This window comes from Cricetulus griseus, chromosome 10 (genome assembly GCF_003668045.3).
Source record: "Cricetulus griseus strain 17A/GY chromosome 10, alternate assembly CriGri-PICRH-1.0, whole genome shotgun sequence".
NCBI lineage: Eukaryota > Metazoa > Chordata > Mammalia > Rodentia > Cricetidae > Cricetulus > Cricetulus griseus.
Window position 1 is genome coordinate 23,314,145 of NC_048603.1, and position 18,875 is coordinate 23,333,019.

Consider the following 18,875-nt stretch of genomic DNA (forward strand, 5'->3'; position numbering starts at 1 on the left):
TCAACAAATTTAATTTAGGAAGAAAGCCACTGTGAGGTGCTTGGCTAGGGGTTATTTTGTATGGATTTGTCCTGTCCTCAACATCTCTACTTACTCCTGCTCTGTTCCATATTAAAAAATCCTCTGTGTGAACAGAGAGCTCTTACAATGGACATCCCTACTGGGAATGACTGGTGGTTGGTAACTCATTGGCAGGGCTCGAAAACTTTGCCCAGAGTTGCCTTCTGGGCTTTGACTGGATTTGGGGTCCTTTCCCTTTCATGAAGGATCTTTGTCTGTTTGCTCAGGTGGCTTTATCTGGTTAGCTGCTTTGACAGTGTTTTTTGAAGTGTGTCCTGCAGGAAAAGCAAAGGCTATATAAAATACTCGGCTGTGGACATGGAACAGGGAGATAAGAGCCTTGCTGAGAGCAAGTGGAGTAGCTGAACTTTTCTGGACTATAGGCAATGCTGATTGTGTTCTCGAAACATCCCGAGTCTTTACCATTTGATGCACAGTAAAGTTTCAGCTAAAGAAGGCCTGTTTTGTTTGTTTGCTTTTTTGCTTTTTGAGACAAGGTTTCTCTCTATAACAGCCCTGGCTATCATGGAACCCACTTTGTAGTTCAGGCTGGCCTTGAACTCACCGAGATCCACCTGCCTCTGCCTCCCGAGTGCTGGGATTAAAGGCGTGCGCCACAACCGCCCAGCAAGGCCTTGTATTCTTTGCCTGGGGTTGTATAATAAGCAGTGTATCAGTTGTGTGTCTCAGATTCTGTGAGCACAGACGTTGGAACCCCTTGCATGTAAACTCACTTTCTTCCAAGCACCGCCATTCTCCTCCTGATTTTCTTTACTATGTTCGAATGTCAGCAAATCGTTTCTTTTATTTTTTTGCCCCTCCTATTGCATCCTTATCTTCCTCCTGCGTCCCTCCTCTTTCTTGAAAACATAACTGACTCTGAGTCGTTTTCTCCACCAACCACAGATAGCTGATACATACAGAAAATCTCACTTACAACCCACTGCCTTTCAACAGTAGCCTTCCTCGCTGCGTGTTACTGAAAGACCTCATCAAATATGCCAGGGTAGTATTTAGAAAAACACACCCTAAGTGTCAAATTATGAATATCTTCAAAGTTCTAAGTATAGACATGTTTTTCTTGCCAAGTGAATCCAGCAAGCAAATTCTGGCTCCATATTTGTTTGATACTCTACTCAAATACTACCAGATGGGGAAAGATTAAAAATAACCTCAATGTCTTCCCACTTGCATCCTATGATAAACAGTTCTCCACTGTGAAAACCAAGACCAACTGCATGTAAACTAAACCCATTCACCTTTCCGTTTGGGACAGGTTATCGGTTTAATAGGGTTTCTTAGGCTGAGTAACCTTTCACCAGACCGAAGATACCTGGACCATAGTGTTCTTCAGCTTGGGTGGGGGGTGGGGGGGTGCAGATTCCTTTAAATGTTTTCCTTTGGCGCCCCCTAGGGGTACAAGCTTCCTGGATCCTGCAGATGAAGAGGAGGGTTTATGTCTTTCCCAACCAACACCACCACCATCCCACTTTTAAAAGAAATATTGGTTGGTTTTACATGCTTATTACATAAAGCACACTTAAAACTTGGAAAGAGGCTCTCTGGGCAACAAGTCGTAAGATCCTAAGTTCTCACCACAGCCTGTTCCATCCTCCAGTGGCTGTGTCTCTTTGCACTCATGTTTTTCTCTTCTGCTCTTCTTCAGATCCTATATCCCCCCCCAGTCTTTCTGTCTTACTAATAGCTCAAGAGCTTTCATACTACTGAGTCCTTTATCACTGATTTATCGTAAATAACATTGCTTTAGTTCCTGCACAGTAACCACAATGTCTGAAATTATCTGATCGCTCTGTTGTGTTGATTGTGTTCCTTCCTGAAGCCCCGATGCTCACAAGAACACACACAGATAACCAAAGGGCAAAAGAGTGCTATTCATTGGTTATTTTACCCCCAGCACTTAAAGAATCACCAGGCATAGAGCAGGCACCTAACAAATTCACCATACAAATGGGATCATTCGACGGGCATTGGTGGTGCACGCCTTTAATCCCAGCACTCAGGAGGCAGAGGCAGGCAGATCTCTGTGAGTTTGAGGCCAGCCTGGTCTCCAGAGCAAGTGCCAGGATGGGCTTCAAAGCTACAAAGAGAAACCCTGTCTTGAAAAACAAAACAAAACAAAAACAACAACAACAACAACAACAAAAACAAATGGGACCATTCATCACATGGCTATAAGATAATCCACCTTCACAAATTCTCTGTTAATAAAAGAATCCTCCGTTGGTGCACACACACACAGACAGGCATGGCGTTTGCACAGTATTCTGCTTAAAACAAAGAGACTTTATTGGTGATATACCTTTATACCTGATAATGGAATGTAGGCAGTACTGTCCATCATTTTTTTCCTTCAGAGAAGGAAAGTCAGATTTGTGGAAACAAAGGGGAGTTCTTGAGGCTGGGAGCTAATTGGTAAGAAGTCCAGGATTAAAATTTGAATTGCAACGCTAGCCATTCATCAGCAACTTCTAGGGGGTATCCTTCTCAACACCTTTTGCTAGTCAAGAGAGTAATAGACCATACATTACATCAATGAGCATTTATTGAAAAAGCCAGAAGGGAATTAAGAGGGGGAAATGCCAGGACAGCATAGATTCTCTGAAATGACTTCATCATTCCGCTCAGTTGGATACCAATCTGTCAACTGAAGGCCATAAACCCTGTGAATATCATCTCTACATTAATCTTAATTCCCTTTAAGAGGATGGCTCAGGTTTAACTTCATATTTTCAAGACTCATGGGATTAAAATGAGAATATTGGGCCAGAAACACCTTGCCAGCTATCTCACTTCACTGAAAAGGTCATTTTCAAAAGCAATAAACAAGTTGGTGATTGCCTTCCTAATCCAATCAGAATGTCTGCTGCTACTTTTTCCACCCCTAAGGATTCCAATCTGTGTCTTGAAAGGGTGACTGCTGTGCTTGGGACCCTCCATATGAGGTGACAATGCCCCTTATGATACTCACTGTATTGTAGGTATCAAAACTTGCTTCTCACTGTGGGTGTGAGATTTGACTTAAAAGACCCACTCAAGAGAGGAGTCTTCCTAGCATAGAAATGGTTTGTGTTCTTTCTGTTCAGTTCAAGTACATCACTACCTGCCCCCACCACACACACACACACACACACACACACACACACACACACCACACACACACACACACACACACACACACACACACACACACACACACACACACACACACACACACACACACACACACACACACACACACACACACACACACACACACACACACACACACACACACACACACACACACACACACACACACACACCACACACACACACCACACACCACACACCACACACCACACACACACACACACACCACACACACACACACACACACACACACACACACACACACACACACACACACACACACCACACACCACACACACACACACACACACACACACACACACACCACACACACACACACACACACACACACACACACACACACACACACACACAACCACACACACACACCACACACACACACACACACACACACACACCACACACACACACACCACACACACACACACACACACACACACACACACATCAAGAGAGATTATTGTTCATGGAAGATATAAAAAATCATCTAAATTGCCTACATATTTTCTGGGTTGAGTAACATTGGAAATAATGAGGAATCTCAAGATGCAAAGCCCAGGACTTTTCATTTCACTCCCCAAAAAGTTCAGTTGCAGGGAGCTTTACATACGGAATCCAAATCAGTGATACTAAGGGTTTCTTTCTCTAGAAAGTTGATATTTTCCCCTATCTTAAACCAATTGTTTATCCTGCCATTTTAATCTGATCATCAGAAAATGCATTACAAGATGATATTGTACGCCTAAAAATATCAACAATGAGGCTCCATTTGATAGATTTTTTTATAGGCCACATAAGTTCCAAGCACCATAGTTGTGATTATCATTTTATTCTGTTTTAATTCCTACTGACAATAAGAAGACTTACTTCACATTGCAAATTCATCTTCAGCTCATTAGAGACACGGTGGTACAAATCATTTAGTTACAGGAAAACCGAAGAGCAATATTATTTAACCAAAAGATGGCTGCATTGTGCTTCTCCCTCTTGGGGACTCTAAAATGTTACAGCCAGTGACTAATTCATCACCTGTGCCTCCTGGTGAAGCAGAGAAACAGAACTGTAGAGCGGGGGTGATTTCTGCAAGATAACTCTGAGTAAATGCAGACAGGTATGCAGATCTGGGTTAATAAGTGTTCAAGGTCATGCTGCCAGATAGGAATTTCTTTCCTGTCTTAGACACAGCTCATCAAACAGCAGAGACCACCACCAGACAAATACTAATTAAGTCGTGATCTTTGAGCCTGACAAATAACGGGAAGCAGTTAGACTGCCCCTTGTCCTATTAGTAATGCCATTGTAGCAGGTAAGATAGAGGTGGGTGAAGTGAGCAGCTGGGGGTTAGAGGGAAATTGTGGTTTAAATATGCAGTCCTGGTCACTTAGGGATTGACCTCAGAGTAAAAACAAAGCAGGGCTGATGGAGCTACAGCTTCTCCTCATTTATACAATTTAAACACAAGTGCACTTAGACATCTCTGCCTAAGACTAGGGCTTTTTGTATCTAACACAAATCTAATAAAGGGATTCTATGACTACTTAATGTACAATAAATGGCTTGTGATTTAAAGCACCCCTAACTTGGCAAACACTCACTTCAGAAGGTGGAAACTACCATTAAAATGGTATGACAAGGCTGTGCACCTCTCCAGTTACTGTGTGCAGTTTCTCAACTCCAGGTACAGTCTAGTCTACATTTTTTTCAGACTACTTATACAGGCTTAAAAGTAATAACTGCAATCTGAAGAGAAAAAAGAAAACACTTTTCAAAAGCACATTTGAATGTCAGCCTTCCCTTGAGGTACCTCTGAGTGCTAGGGATTGGAGATACTACCGCTCCCCTGATTGTGAAAATAGTCTGCCCTCCCTGTGCTTTCTTCTCTCTCTCTTCATTTCCACTTTAAATTGTTGTTTTGCCTTTTACTTGTATGTTTCGTATTTCTGTTTGTCTGCCATGTTGGACAATGGTTTCTGTGAAGAGTTTTTAGCCGATGCCCAAATAATCAATTAAGTCTCACTGGTCCTGGTCTGTGGGCATCTTTGCCTGAGAGTTGCAACTAGATGGTGTCTGTATATTTAGAGAGGATTGTAAACTGATTGTGTGGTGTGTGCTGTGCGAGATCCAATTATGAATTTGTTTCCCTTCATATCCAGTTATATCACCTGACTGGCATCGGTGGGACAGAACATGATTAGATTAAAATGGGGGGGGGTGGCTTGGATTCTGAAGCAGAAGCTGCAGTGCCGTGTGCTAAGTAGGACAGATGCATTAGTCATATTTACACTTTGATGGCTGATGGCATTTAAAAATCTTACTGAAAAGAAGTGAAACCAAGCAAAAGAGGAAAAGATTAAGACACACACACACACACACACACACACACACACACACACACACACACACAATCAGAGAACACTACTACAATCATATGTGACATTTCACTGTCGTCTAAATATTTCTTAAGATGCTAATTCACAAAAAAAAGATGCTAATTCACTCACATCACAATTTGGTCCATTTGGGTTCATCCTGTATGTTATCTATTTCCAGAACAGAGACAACAGTTGCTATGTTCATCTCAAACCTTTTCTCCCACCAACAAATGACACAATGCTGCTTCTCTAAGAGACCAGTAGGCCCCAAATACGCAGTTGGGCAACGCGTTGATTCACTTGACATATTTTTGTCTTTGAAGCATACACCTTTTGGGGAACTGAAGAGTTTAAGTCTAGCGGCAGTATTCCAAGTTGGAGAACCTCTGTGACAGATAGGTTTTCACCTCAGTCAGGCAGATAATGGTTTATATAAATAATCTCTTCCCCAGGATGAGTTCAGGAATGCTGCTTTTGTCAGCCACCCACAGCAGGGGAAGCCAGTGTAATTGGCCCTGAGCTTCCCCAGGAAATGTAATTGGATTTACACACTCAAATTATATCATGTGAGTTTTGTTTATGAAGGGTATTTTAGGAAGCCAGGTCACTTGAGCAGACTTAAGAGGACAGCTTTTCTCACTGCAAGATTTTCCAGTGAGCCCTGAGGGGTAGAAGAGGAATTCGGAATGGATTAATTAACCATGGGGAGGCTGGGCATTCTGTGGAAGGCTCCTCACACATCCCAGTCAGAATGACAGCCGTTTTCCTAGCAAATGCTTCCATGGAACTATCTCTCCAACCAATGAGCTGAGTTTATGATCTGCTGTCAAATAAACCTACAGTAGCTTGTTTCATCAAGATCTCTGTACGGGATTTTGAATGAATGCTTGTAATGTAAATTTCTGCATCTGAATTATATATAATTTTAATATGCACAAGACCTGAAACATCTATTAGCTATTGGGTTATCACATTTCCTCTATTTCTTGAAATATATCCCTAAACTCTGAATCCCAAGACTCCCCCAAATCAAGAAGTAATATTAAGTTCTATATGGTGAAGACATAAACTAGATATGAAGAGAAATTGAAATTACATTAATGGGGGGTGGTTCTAAGTGAGTGAGCTTTTGAACTGCTGTTTATATTTAAAGTACATACTATGTAAAAATCTTATCGGAGAACAAAACCTACAACCACTTCATTTTGTAAAAATCACATTCTAGGCTTGTGCGGACTGATTTTCCAGTTGACTGGAATGAACAATTTAGAAGCCCCCCTCTCCAGTGTGTGTGTGTGTGTGTGTGTGTGTGTGTGTGTGTGTGTGTGTGTGTCCACGTGTTTGCCTATGTAGCTGCATTGAGATTTTCTTCTAAAATAGACTAAGGAATAGTCAGTACATAATTATAATGTATGTATTTTCGACTTAGAGCATGAGAAACATAGCTCCAAAATTTTAACAAAACAGAACCAGAATAGGAATAGCGGAAGAATATGATGATTGTCCTTAATTATCTGGGGTACTGCCATGACCAGGAGGTTGGCCTGTTCTATGTGTGCCTCATATCGGCTATGAAAGAGGTGAGCCTCTTCAACCTAGGAAGCTGTTGTTTTTTTTTTTTAAATGTTGGGCTTTCTTACAGGGAGCCTCATCAAAGGAAACCTGTCCCTATAGGATGGGAACTGTCCTTAGGGAACTTCTATTATAGGTGGTTCTTCTCTTCAAGGTCAGCCAAAAGTCATGCTAGTTACATCTACAAGTAAGCAAAGTTACTTTGCATTCAGGAAAAGGGGCAAAGGGGAAGGGCAGGAGCCCTAACCGAATCTGCTCTCCTTCTGAGCACTCCTCTGGGACCGTGCCTAACAAAGCATCAACTTGTTTATATTTGAGGGACCAAATTTGGGACACATGACAGCTACATCAGCAAGAAACAATGAAAAATAGATTAGGTTTTGCTGCCTCTCAAAAACAGCATCAGGTTTGAATTGGGAGAATTGGGAGAATGGATATTTAGTAGATAGACTGTCTATTAAACATCTGTTTGCATCCTAGTGTGTTCTATAGGTCCTGGACCTCTGATGGGTACCAGACTGACCACGCTATGCTTTAATGGGCCTGATATTTGAATGGATTTGAGCAGGGAGTTTGTGAATCTAGTGAAGGGGTGTGGGTGGGGGTCGCCCCAGATGCTCAAAACACATTCGGGGCAGAGGGTCCAACAAATATTTTATCCCACACAGGTTCTGGTGTCTTTTGACTTCAGCTCTCTCAGTCACCGAAACCTTTCTTGTAGGAACTAGCAAAGGAAAGCTCAAAGTCTAGGAAAAAAAAAAAAAGTCGAGAGGTGAGTGTAGCTCTTCCTTCTGTGTGAAGGTCATGCTAAAGGCTATAAGAAGGATTGAGGCCTCCCAATGAGAACTGATGTACTCCTCGGGGAACCCCGACCATCTTCCCCATACAAGGGAGGGCAAACAGCACTTTCAGCAGGGCTCGAGTTTCTCTCTTGAAACATTTCGACACCCTGAGCTTTCACCTAGCACAACAAAGCCATCGCTTTCCCATGTGACCACCAGACTGTCAGATCCTTGAGGAGAACCATTGAGTCATCTTATTTTTGTGTCAGTAGCCCCTGGTGCAGCATGTGGCACAAAGACAGCTCTGAATGTCATTCTTTTAAATCAGCAGAATGAATCATAGTGGCCTGTCTCCTTCCTTCTAAGCATCCCCTCCCAATTCTCACAGAGATACCAGCAGGGCATGAGAAGTCAATGACAGAAGTCTGTTCCTTTCTTAAGTGCATCAGCAATTACCCTGTGATGTGCTTTGTTCAACAGGACAAATCGGTTTGTAATAGTCATACACTAAATAGATTATTAAATAATATAAGGCAAAAATTCAAAGCGTTGTGCAGACCATCTCATTCAAATAAAAGTTACAGAACTGAATTATTTATGGGTTCTTGTGCATCCCTGAAAGGTTTTTTATATTTATTGCCTTTTTATTTTTTACTTTTTGAGATTATAATTACTTCATTTTTTCCTTCCCTCTGTTCCCATCACCCCCCCTCCCACCACACACACACACACACACACACACACACACACACACACACACAGCTCCTCGCTCTCCACAACCACCTCACTGCTAGCCAGCTCAATCCTTAACCACATTCTAAATCTTTGTCCTTACACCCACAGGTAAGTGTAGTGCTCGCCCTTCATGGAGGAAACTTCTCATTGCAACAGAGAGAGATCATACAGAGAACCACAGCCAGTCAAAGGTGGTTGTGGAGCCCAGTTCCAACCAACTGTACAAAACATTTCCACCCGTAAGGAGCAGGGAACAGTGTGGCAGAGGGGGCAGAAAGATTGTAAGAGACAGAGGAACAAGGGGTTTGCTGCTAGACTGCCTCTCACAGGAATGTCAGAAGCCACACCCACAAAGTCTCACTCTCGTGACTCCCTGGGAGTTCTGAATGGGCCATATCCATCAGTTCAAAGGTCCAAATTCTAAGAGCAAGGCTGCCCTCTCCTCCATCTTCTGTTCTTTAGTATCTGGCTCCCAGTTCATTGCTTCATGTACGTTCACAATCCCTTCCTCAGCTCCGCACTCCAATAAGGAGTAGCCTTTATGAAGTGTGTGCACACTGAAAAGCTCCCCTGTTTTCCCTTGCAAGGGGTGCTCTGGCTTACTCTTAAGGGGAGGGCATTGAACAAAGCAAGCCCTTTCCCAAGCATGAAAATTCCTCTAGCCTAAATTCTACCATGTTAAAAAAAAAAATTCAGGTTACACATGCACAGGACCAGTTTGAGTGTAAACTGCCAAGAGGCAGACTAAAGACTGGATTCAATGATGTTAGCAAAAACAAAACAAAACACGCAACTTTAGAAAGTCCCCAAGAATGTTTATAAAAATCTATTCTATCTTTAGTTCCATGAACTACTATCCATGTGGTTCTCTTTTCTACGCCCATTAGAAACTAAGTAAATGAAAGAAAGCTCAAAGTTAAAATTTCCTGTGTTTTCTTTGTGAACTTTCCTGACCCAGTGGTAGGTAGCCCAACCTAGAGGATGGGCTCATGTGACAAGCAATCAAGAGTAGGAAACCTTCTTGCCTTCTGTTATGAGGCATAGGCGTTGTCCTTGTTGCCTACAAAATACATCATGATATTACGTAAGCTATCAGGGTCTGCCCAAAGCCATCTCAACCAGAAAGGAACTGCACCAATGGGCAGTTAGATTTATTTTTGAAAACCATGTAAGCACATTTCATTAAAAACACGGAAACCACAAACTCTCAACCTATTTTTGTTCTGGGTTTTCCTTAGTGACTTTGGCCAAAGAAATGGCTTTGGCTTCTTGCAGCCAAAATTCCCATCGTGCCTAAAAGGTTTTGTACAGAATGGATATAAAGGGATCCTCAGAGCTAAGATCAGACTATATCATACTCTTCCTGCCTATATGTTCTGCCTTGCTTACCCCACTCCTGGTCTACGCATCTGCCATGACAGCTGGGCTATAAGAGCCATAAGAGTCAAGGTGGCACCTGAATCACTGTTGATTCTCTATGACCCCATCTAACATTTCCTCTAGTGTCTTCAGAACTCACTCTTCACTTTACTTCTTTGTGAACAAATGCTGGACAGGTCATATCAGCACCGATCTTGCTTCTTCCCACTTACAGACGAGGACGTTGAGCTCAGGACACTGACATCATCTCCCTCAAGTCCAGGGACGGGAGAGGCTCCAATCTACACTTTTCCACTTCCAGGGCCACCCATGGGAGTTGATGGTCTATTATAACCGCTTTATCCCAGTTAACTATACTAGTTTCAGAGGCAATGAATTAAAAATGATGGAGAAAAGGAAAAGTGAAGGTAGAATTCCAAATAGTGACAGTACCTTTATTTTTTCTTTTTTCAGATATTTTTAATTGAATTAGAAACAAGATTGAATTACATGACAATCCCAGTTCCCTTCTCCCTCCCGTCCTCCCCTACCACCCCCCAACTAAAACCCTACCTATCACATAGCCTTTCTTCTATTCTTCCCCTGACTCAACCTTTCTGCTCTCTCATGACCTCTGCATCCTTCCTCTTCTTCCCTTCTCATTCTCGTAGCTCCCTCCCCCCTCTTCCCATGCTCTCAATTTGCTCAGGGGATCTTGACCCTTTCCCATTCTCCAGGGGACCAAGTAACAACAGTACCTTTAATATCGGCTTGTGGCGCCCAGAAGACAGGGTATTGTGTTGAAAACAGCACCTAAATTATCATGAACAGACTTGCCTCGGATTACTGTACATCTAACAGTACAACTCTGAAGATACCATCCACCTGCCTTGGCCTCCTGTACAGCTACAAATGTCTAACTTGATGGGGAAGATGGGGAAATTAAGTAGTTAAAGTAATTGCCACACAAAGACAAGACAGCCAGAATCCACACACATGTAAACCGAGTGTGCAGCCTCACCTGTAATTCCAGCCTCAAAAGGCAGAGACAAGGGATCCCCGAGCTGGCTAGTGAAACTGGCCATATCAGTGAGTGCTGAGTTGAGAGAGAAGGCCTTAACTCAAAGAATAAAGAATGATCTTGACATTTATCTAGAGTCTACACAAACACGTGCATACATGTCACACATACCTACACACCCAAAGATGAAAAAAATATCTAAACACTGTGAAATGAATTTTCACATAGTACATGAAAATTCTGTTTCTCTGGGTTATAATGAACATAGATATGGAGAATTATATGCTGTCTAGGTTTATTTGATTCCTTGAATTGGTGACAATTCTTACAAAACATACAAAATCTCAACATCTTTGGCCTTGAGAAACTGAAAAAGTTACTCACAAGAAATGATTGAGCAAATACTGAGAGAGAAAAACCTAACAGTATGGTTTGTAATATTTAACGCTACTGGTGGTTGAACTGCATTAACGCTGTTTGTTGTAAGGCCATGTGTGTCATTTTAGTCACTGAATTTCTTTTGACGAGACTGATGACTGTGATATTTAATTGACAGAAAATTGTTTCTTTTGAATACCTAATTAGTGACTCTGTGGCACTTGTCAGGATTGCCTAGTTGGCTTTTTCAAAATGTGTTGGCTGTGATCAACAAGTCTTTGTATGTCAACATTACTCATGATGATTGATAGGCCATTCACTCAGCCTGAATATCTATATATTGGGAGTGTGGTTTCTGTAGAGGTTTATTTGTCTGTAGCCTCCAAGAAACAGACAAAGTGGCCTTGAGGAACCCACTTCATCTTGCAATAGCTTAGTCATTTCACCTATAACTGGATGAAAATTAGATTCCTCTTGGTAATGTCTCCTTTTATGAATGAACAAAAAAGGCTTTGAGCCCAATGAACAACAAGGACCAAGGGCTGAGTGATGTTACTCCTTTAACAAAGTGTGTTTGGTGTGGCATATAACAGCCGTCTGCTTTGCAGGGTGGTTGACACAGAACTCTGCCAAACACAGACCAAGGGCTCACAGGATGAATCCATATGTTAAACACTTGAGTGATGGATGAAAGAAACAGAATGGCCGTGTTATTCCTAACCACTAATGGCAAGATCAGCGCTCACTGGAAGCATGGGCTATACCTCAGAGTGAGAAGATTACCACTTAATACCAAGCAACATATTCCTCACTTCCTCTCAAACACAAAAATGCCAGACATGAGGACTCCTTCTTCACCATGTGTAGGGAGAAACCCTGATTACAGATACTGCTGACCACGCCCACTTGGGCATGGTCACTGGTGCATAGCAGGGGTTTAAGAGCCAGGGAGGCCAGCACGAGAATCATTTCTGGGTCCATCCTGCTCAGGGTGCAAAACTGGTCACTGATTCCCCTGTGTGAGTATTTTCCCCTATAATTACTGGTTGTTCACATCTCTCTGACTCTACTTGTATTCCGCTTTAACCATGTATCCAGAACATTCTTTTTGTTGTTGTTGTTAAGTGACTAGTTTGTTCTCAGTGCTGATGTGTCTTCCTGGGCATCTGTGCATGCAATTCCCTCCCTATGCAAAGCATTTCTGATTAAACAGATTTCTATTTAATATGCTTCACAAAAGATCTGGCTAGTCATCGGTGTAAGGTCACAAGGTTTAAAGCACAGCAGGGGAGGGGGGAATCACATAATAAAACTTGCTTCATCCGGCCTTTCTCACGTGTGTGGATATATGCCAAACTGCAGATCTACCCCAATATCAAACAAACCTACATGGCAGCAAAGTAGTACACTCTCAATAAAATCGGAGGGAACCCCATAGGAAAGAAAGACTTACTTCCAATAGATGGTGTGAACAAAGGGAGACTCTGAATAGCAGCAGATGTCCTGGCAAACTAAATCAAGCACTGAACTGTTGAGAGTGATACTGCAAAGCTGTATGAAGGGGTCCTGATGCCTCATTCATTGCCATCTGCCATCTTCTGGTCCATGAACCACCAAGACATCACCAAGTTCCTATTTCGTGACGTTTGAGAACCATCTCTTTAGAAAACACGTCTGTGTATTTCCCATTGAAGACTTCTATTCAGTATTCTTAAGAGCAGAGGAAGGCAGAACACACTCACGTTTGACAGTCGCTTTTCAAAGCTCATGTTGCTGTTGTTTGATAGGCATCAAAATGGAAAGATGGTTCTTTTTCATTCTGAGTAACGTTGATATGTTGGCTACTATCTGTTGTTTCAATAGGAGCAGAAGTGGCTTATAGAAAAAAGGGTACATTCTGATCTATGGTTCTAGAGAGAGAGTCCATGCTAATAAGGACAACATGGCAGCAGGCAGCTCCAACAAGAGGCTTAGAGAGAGAGAGAGAGAGAGAGAGAGAGAGAGAGAGAGAGAGAGAGAGAGAAAGCGGAGTGAGACTATAAACCATGACCTAAAAGTTTCACGAGTTCCCCCAAACAGCCATTGACCATTAGAGACCATGAAGAGAGCTGGAGTCTACACAGATGAGGGTAGATGACCAGGAAATATGAGTCTTAGGAAACTGACTGCAACTTTAGGCCATTATATGAACCATGTACTAGAGATTCCTACTTTTTGTTTTGTTCAAGTGCATATGTGTGAATGAATGAATGTTTGAGACACAGTTAAGACTGACAACAGACTCACTCTGTAGCCCAGGCTGCCATGGAACTCATTATCCTCCTAAATCCTGGGGTTTCCAGTGTGTACCATCATAGTCAACTAGGAGTTCCCAACTGGTACAAATTGTACTCATGCTTTATTTAGTTCATTTTATTTTAATTCTCCATTACTTACATGTAAATCAAATTTCTAATCAATCTGCTAGTCCCTGAGATAAATTATGTCTTCTGTCATATTCTTGAGTATCTGGTGCCTAAGACAAAAGACAAATACAGCAAACAGCCATCTTCATATTCTGGATGTTTACGGCTTTTGTTTTCCTTTACAGTGCATGTGAGATTTGGGGACCAGAAAGAACCAGATCAGATGTTGCTTCATCTGATGTATAATTTATATCACTAGAATAAGTGCAAGGCAACATTAGTGGCTGGAGACAGGAGGGACTATTTCCCAGGGGAAGAAATGAATGCCTCCCTATTTATAAATCTTTGAAAGCTCACCAGGCTTTGTGAGATTAAAAACTCATCCCCGGAGGTTCTCAGAAGAAGCCAGATGCTTCTGGCCAGAGATCTGGTGCAAAGGGGGATGGTCTGAACAAAATAATTTTTAAACCGTCCTTTACAATTCGAAGCTCCTGGTTCTGGGACTCTTGTAGGAGTTACAAACAATTGGTTAGGTATACAACAGTCAGAATGTAAAGAGAAGTCCAAGAAAGATCCTGAGTCTTAGAGAGATGATATATGTTATATAAGGTTGCTTCCTCAAACTTGTTCCTCTGCTATAGTAGGAAATTACCAATACGGAGTCAGGTAGAAATATAAGGGTATTTAATAGGGAAAAAGCCTTACTTAGGGAAGCTGTAGCCACGCCTTCTTAGGGGCTGGCTACACTCTGCTCCTGGCTTTGTGAGCCCAATATTCTCTGTTACACTCATGCAGTAGTCCAAGTGAGAAAGCGTGCAGAGTATCCCCATGGAGTCTCCATCTCTGTCTCTATGGTTAGTCAGCTGTACCTCTCACTTCTCCCCATTAAACTTGATCTCTGCTCCTTCTGCTCTCATGCAAAAAAAAAAAAAAAGAAAATCTGAATCACAATAGCTTCCCTGTACCTGTTCTTTCTGCCTTCCAATTTACCGCGTGCAACACTGGACTTGTCCCTCTTGCAGTGCGTCAGGGTATTCACGGTGAAAGCCGTTGGCCTCTCACTGCTCCTCCACCCATGAAATTCATTCCCGGCTTGCACGTCTCACATCTGGCTCCGTCTCCTTCAGATGGCGCCGTTCCTTCATCACGCTCAATTCCTCAACCAAAAAGTTTCTTTCGGATCACCAGAAACGTTCCTGTCTTCTCTGCCCCTCAGCTGCGCCAGTTCCCAGGGAGAGCAATTTCTCAGGGGCATCTTCTTTTACAACACAACTTGATACTACTTCAAACCCCTTCTGCCACCTCATCCCCCATTTACCTCTTGCCCCTCTTATTATCAGCTATTTCTTCCAACCCCTTTTCTTTCTCCTCTTCTTCTTTCTTCCGTTGCTACTGCTTCAATGGCCATCCTCTTCCTACTTACTTTCCCTCCCCTCCTCTCCTCGCCTCTCCTTCCTTTCCCCTCCTTTCTGTCACTCCCCCAATCTTCTCTGTCCCCCTCTCCCTCCCTGTTCTCTCTGACTTTGCTATCTCATATAGGAAATACAACGAATACAGTGTGATGGGTTTATTTACTCACCAAAATATTATCAGTAGTTCATAGATGAGAATACCAAAGGCTGTTGTTTAGTACTGGTGTGTGTGTGTGTGTGTGTGTGTGTGTGTGTGTGTGTGTGTGTGTGTGTAAAACTCTCATATGTGTATCTCAAGCTGGCCTTAAACTCAATATTTTCTTCTGGGAATACAAGCGGGCTGTATACCCAGCCCACTGGGCTGGCTGAAGAATTTCAAAGTCCAGGTAATTAAAGTAAATCTAGGCTGGATCAGGGTTTAGATAGCACCTCAACCAAGTTTCTGGTGTTTTTTTTTTCCCCTGGTTCAAATGCTAGGGAAGGCTAAAATTTGCAGATGAAGCATTTTCAGTACCAACAGCTCAATGAGAATTGCATCAAAATAAGATGACCTAACGAATCTGCCAAACAGTTACTCCAAGAATCCCACACAAAAGTGTTGTTCCAGGGTTATACACTTATTAATAGCTCATGTCCTGTAACAGCACTTGTGGTTTCCATCTTTAAATAGATGGTATCATTTAAGAAGTAAACAAGCAAGCATCTATCCTATTAAACATAATTACTCTTGTCTTATTGTGTTTTTATCTGATGTCAGCTCTCAGTAAGACTGGCATAGCAAATAATAGTACAGCGTTTTGTGTCTTCATGGAAAAAATTTTGATGTTACTACAAGATCAGGCATTGCAGACAGAAAAATGAGTCACCAGTATTTCTGTAGTATTGAGACACAAGACATATCAATTCAGGCTGAGACGCCATACAAAATACTTCACCTAGGAGGTGAAAAAGCAAGTAGCTATAAAAATAGATCTCCATTACTAGAGAAATAACACTCTTGTATTCATAACTTCACCACGTTTTAATCTTCAGGAAATTGCCCTCCTACACATCACCCTAAATAGAATAGGCAGGTCTGGCAAAATGAATGATAACACATATTCTAGTATCAGTTTGGTTGGGTTTGTATCCTGACACCAAGACACATTGACCTAACAAGATATGCAGCCTCCATAAGCCTCAGTAAAATGGGAGAAATTAGAATGTGTGTTTTATTATTTTTAAGTGTGAGAATAAACAGAGTTGATACAGAAAATGCCCCCAAACAGTTTCTCACTCATGAAGGGTAGTTGGCTTTATGCAGCTTGCCATGGAATGGACATTGACTCTATGGTTTATTGACAGATCTCCAGTTCTAAGAACCATTCCCAGCATACAGATGCTCAGGAGATTTCTGCTGAATGAGTAAACAGAACCACTATGGAGGTTAGAATGACCCCACACTGAAAAGTTGACATTAGACTTTGGGTGAAATACTACCAAAGAGCTTAGGCAATGAAAATGTATGTATGTGTTTGATAGCTTTGATTCATATGGCCAACTCACTCAACTGAAAGCTGGAAAATGTGTTGACACATCAATTGTCTAAGATGCTTGGTACATTTTACTAAAAGGGTTTTGCCCCTCCCTCCCTTCCTTTTCTTTGCTTTCCTTTTTTTTTAAGAACTATTTCTATTTCTTTGCACGTTCTTTTTGACCTTTCAAAATATTAATAGCTAAAGGAGACAGTGTTGGAATTACATTGAGTCACTATTTTGATTAAATATTGAAGTAGAACATGTATTTCAGAGCCCACTTCCCCCCCAGAACCAACATTTACTCTGTATGAGTAGCTCATTTAGAGAACTCAGACCCACAAGCCACATCTCCGACATTTATAATGTGACACAGTCTTTCATATACAAGGTGGTTTATAGAAGGAAAATTACTAGTCTTAATATTATTCATCAAACAAGGACACAATGGTCTGGAAAGCAGTGTGTGTGTGTGTGTGTGTGTGTGTGTGTGTGAGAGAGAGAGAGAGAGAGAGAGAGAGAGAGACAGAGAGAGAGAGACAGAGAGAGAGAGACAGAGAGAGAGACACAGAGACACAGAGAGACACAGAGACACAGAGAGACACAGAGAGACACAGAGAGAGGGGGAGACAAATTCAGGTGTCATTCCTTGGGTAGTGACCATCTTTGTTGTTGAGACAGGTCTCTCACTGGCCTGAAACTCACTCACTTGGACTTGGACTGGTTCTAATCACCTGGTCCCGATTCCTGCCTGATCTGACTTTAGAAGAACACATTTTCCAAGTTGGAGAGAATTCTTTTTTTTTCCTCTATTTTTTAATTTGAATTAGAAACGAGATTGTTTTACATGTCAATCTCACTTCCCTCTCCCTCCCCTCCTCCCTTGCCTCCCCCCAACTAACACCATACCCATCCCATACCCTTTCTGCTCCCCAGGGAGGGTGAGGCCTTCCATAAGGGGTCTTCAGAGTCTGTCATATCCTTTGGGATAGGGCCTAGGCCCACCTTCATGTGTCTAGGCTCAGGGAGTATCCCTCTATGTGGAATGGGATCCCAAAGTCCATTCCTAAGCTAGGGATAAGTACTGATCTACTACAAGGGGCCCCATAGATTTCCGAGGTCTCTTCACTGACACCCACGTTCATGGGGTCTGGATCAGTCCTATGCTGGTTTCCCAACTATCAGTCAGGGGACCAAGAGCTTTTCCTTGTTCAGGTCAGATGTTTCTGTGGGTTTCAGTAGCCTGGTCTGGACCCCTTTGCTTATCACTCCACTACAGAGGATTCTTAAGATCACCCAAGCCCATTTCATCGATGTAGGAGTCTTGTTCCCAACCAATATCCTGGATGGGCCAGGATTTGGGATTTGCCTTTTGGCCTAGGAAGCTTCAGAAGGATGTCTAGAGGAAGCCCGCCTGATACTCTGTGTTTCGTCAGCTCTAGTGCATGGACCAAAGGCTTTCTGAGACATACCTCATGAACTGGATACCGGGACCCTCCTCTGCTCTTGTAGTACTGCGGTTCTCTGTTTTGTACTGATTGAAGTGAGTGTTCCCAGAGTGGTCCATAGAATCCTTCTCCATCCTGTATCCTTGTCTGCCCAGCTCATCCTACTGTCTCCACCACTGATATGCTCCAGCCTTCTTTCAATGAAATCCATAAACATGTCCATCTGCTCTTACACAGGCTATTCCCTCTGCTTCAATCCCCCCCCCACAGAGATCAACGTGATCCCCTTAGGCTCTGGCTTGAGAGTCATGTACCCCACCCCCTTTACATACTTATGAATATCTGTAACCTTTCCCCACACGCATTCCTGCCCAACTTCCTCTTGCTCTCCTCATTAACTTAGTCTGCCTTTAAAATTACCTATCTTCTATTCTTGCTTGGAAGGTAGGGACAGAAATCAGGAATTATGGCCACTTTTCCCCATGCCTACAACAGTGCCTGACACACAGCAGGTGCAAGGGAAAGTGCTGTTCCATTGTTTATTGAGGGATGAATAAAGAAGTGCATTTCCATGAACACAGGTCCTGACTTTTTCTGTCGTTCATAAGTAGACAGGCTTCCCAGCACAGTTTCCCCAGAACAGACA

At 42.4% G+C, this 18,875-nt stretch overlaps 1 protein-coding gene across 3 annotated transcripts in view; it reads left to right on the forward strand.

Annotated features, from left to right (window-relative positions):
* Positions 1–18,875, forward strand: part of LOC113837458 (adenylate cyclase type 8) — a 210,738-nt gene that overhangs the window by 1,909 nt on the left and 189,954 nt on the right. The window lies entirely within an intron of this gene.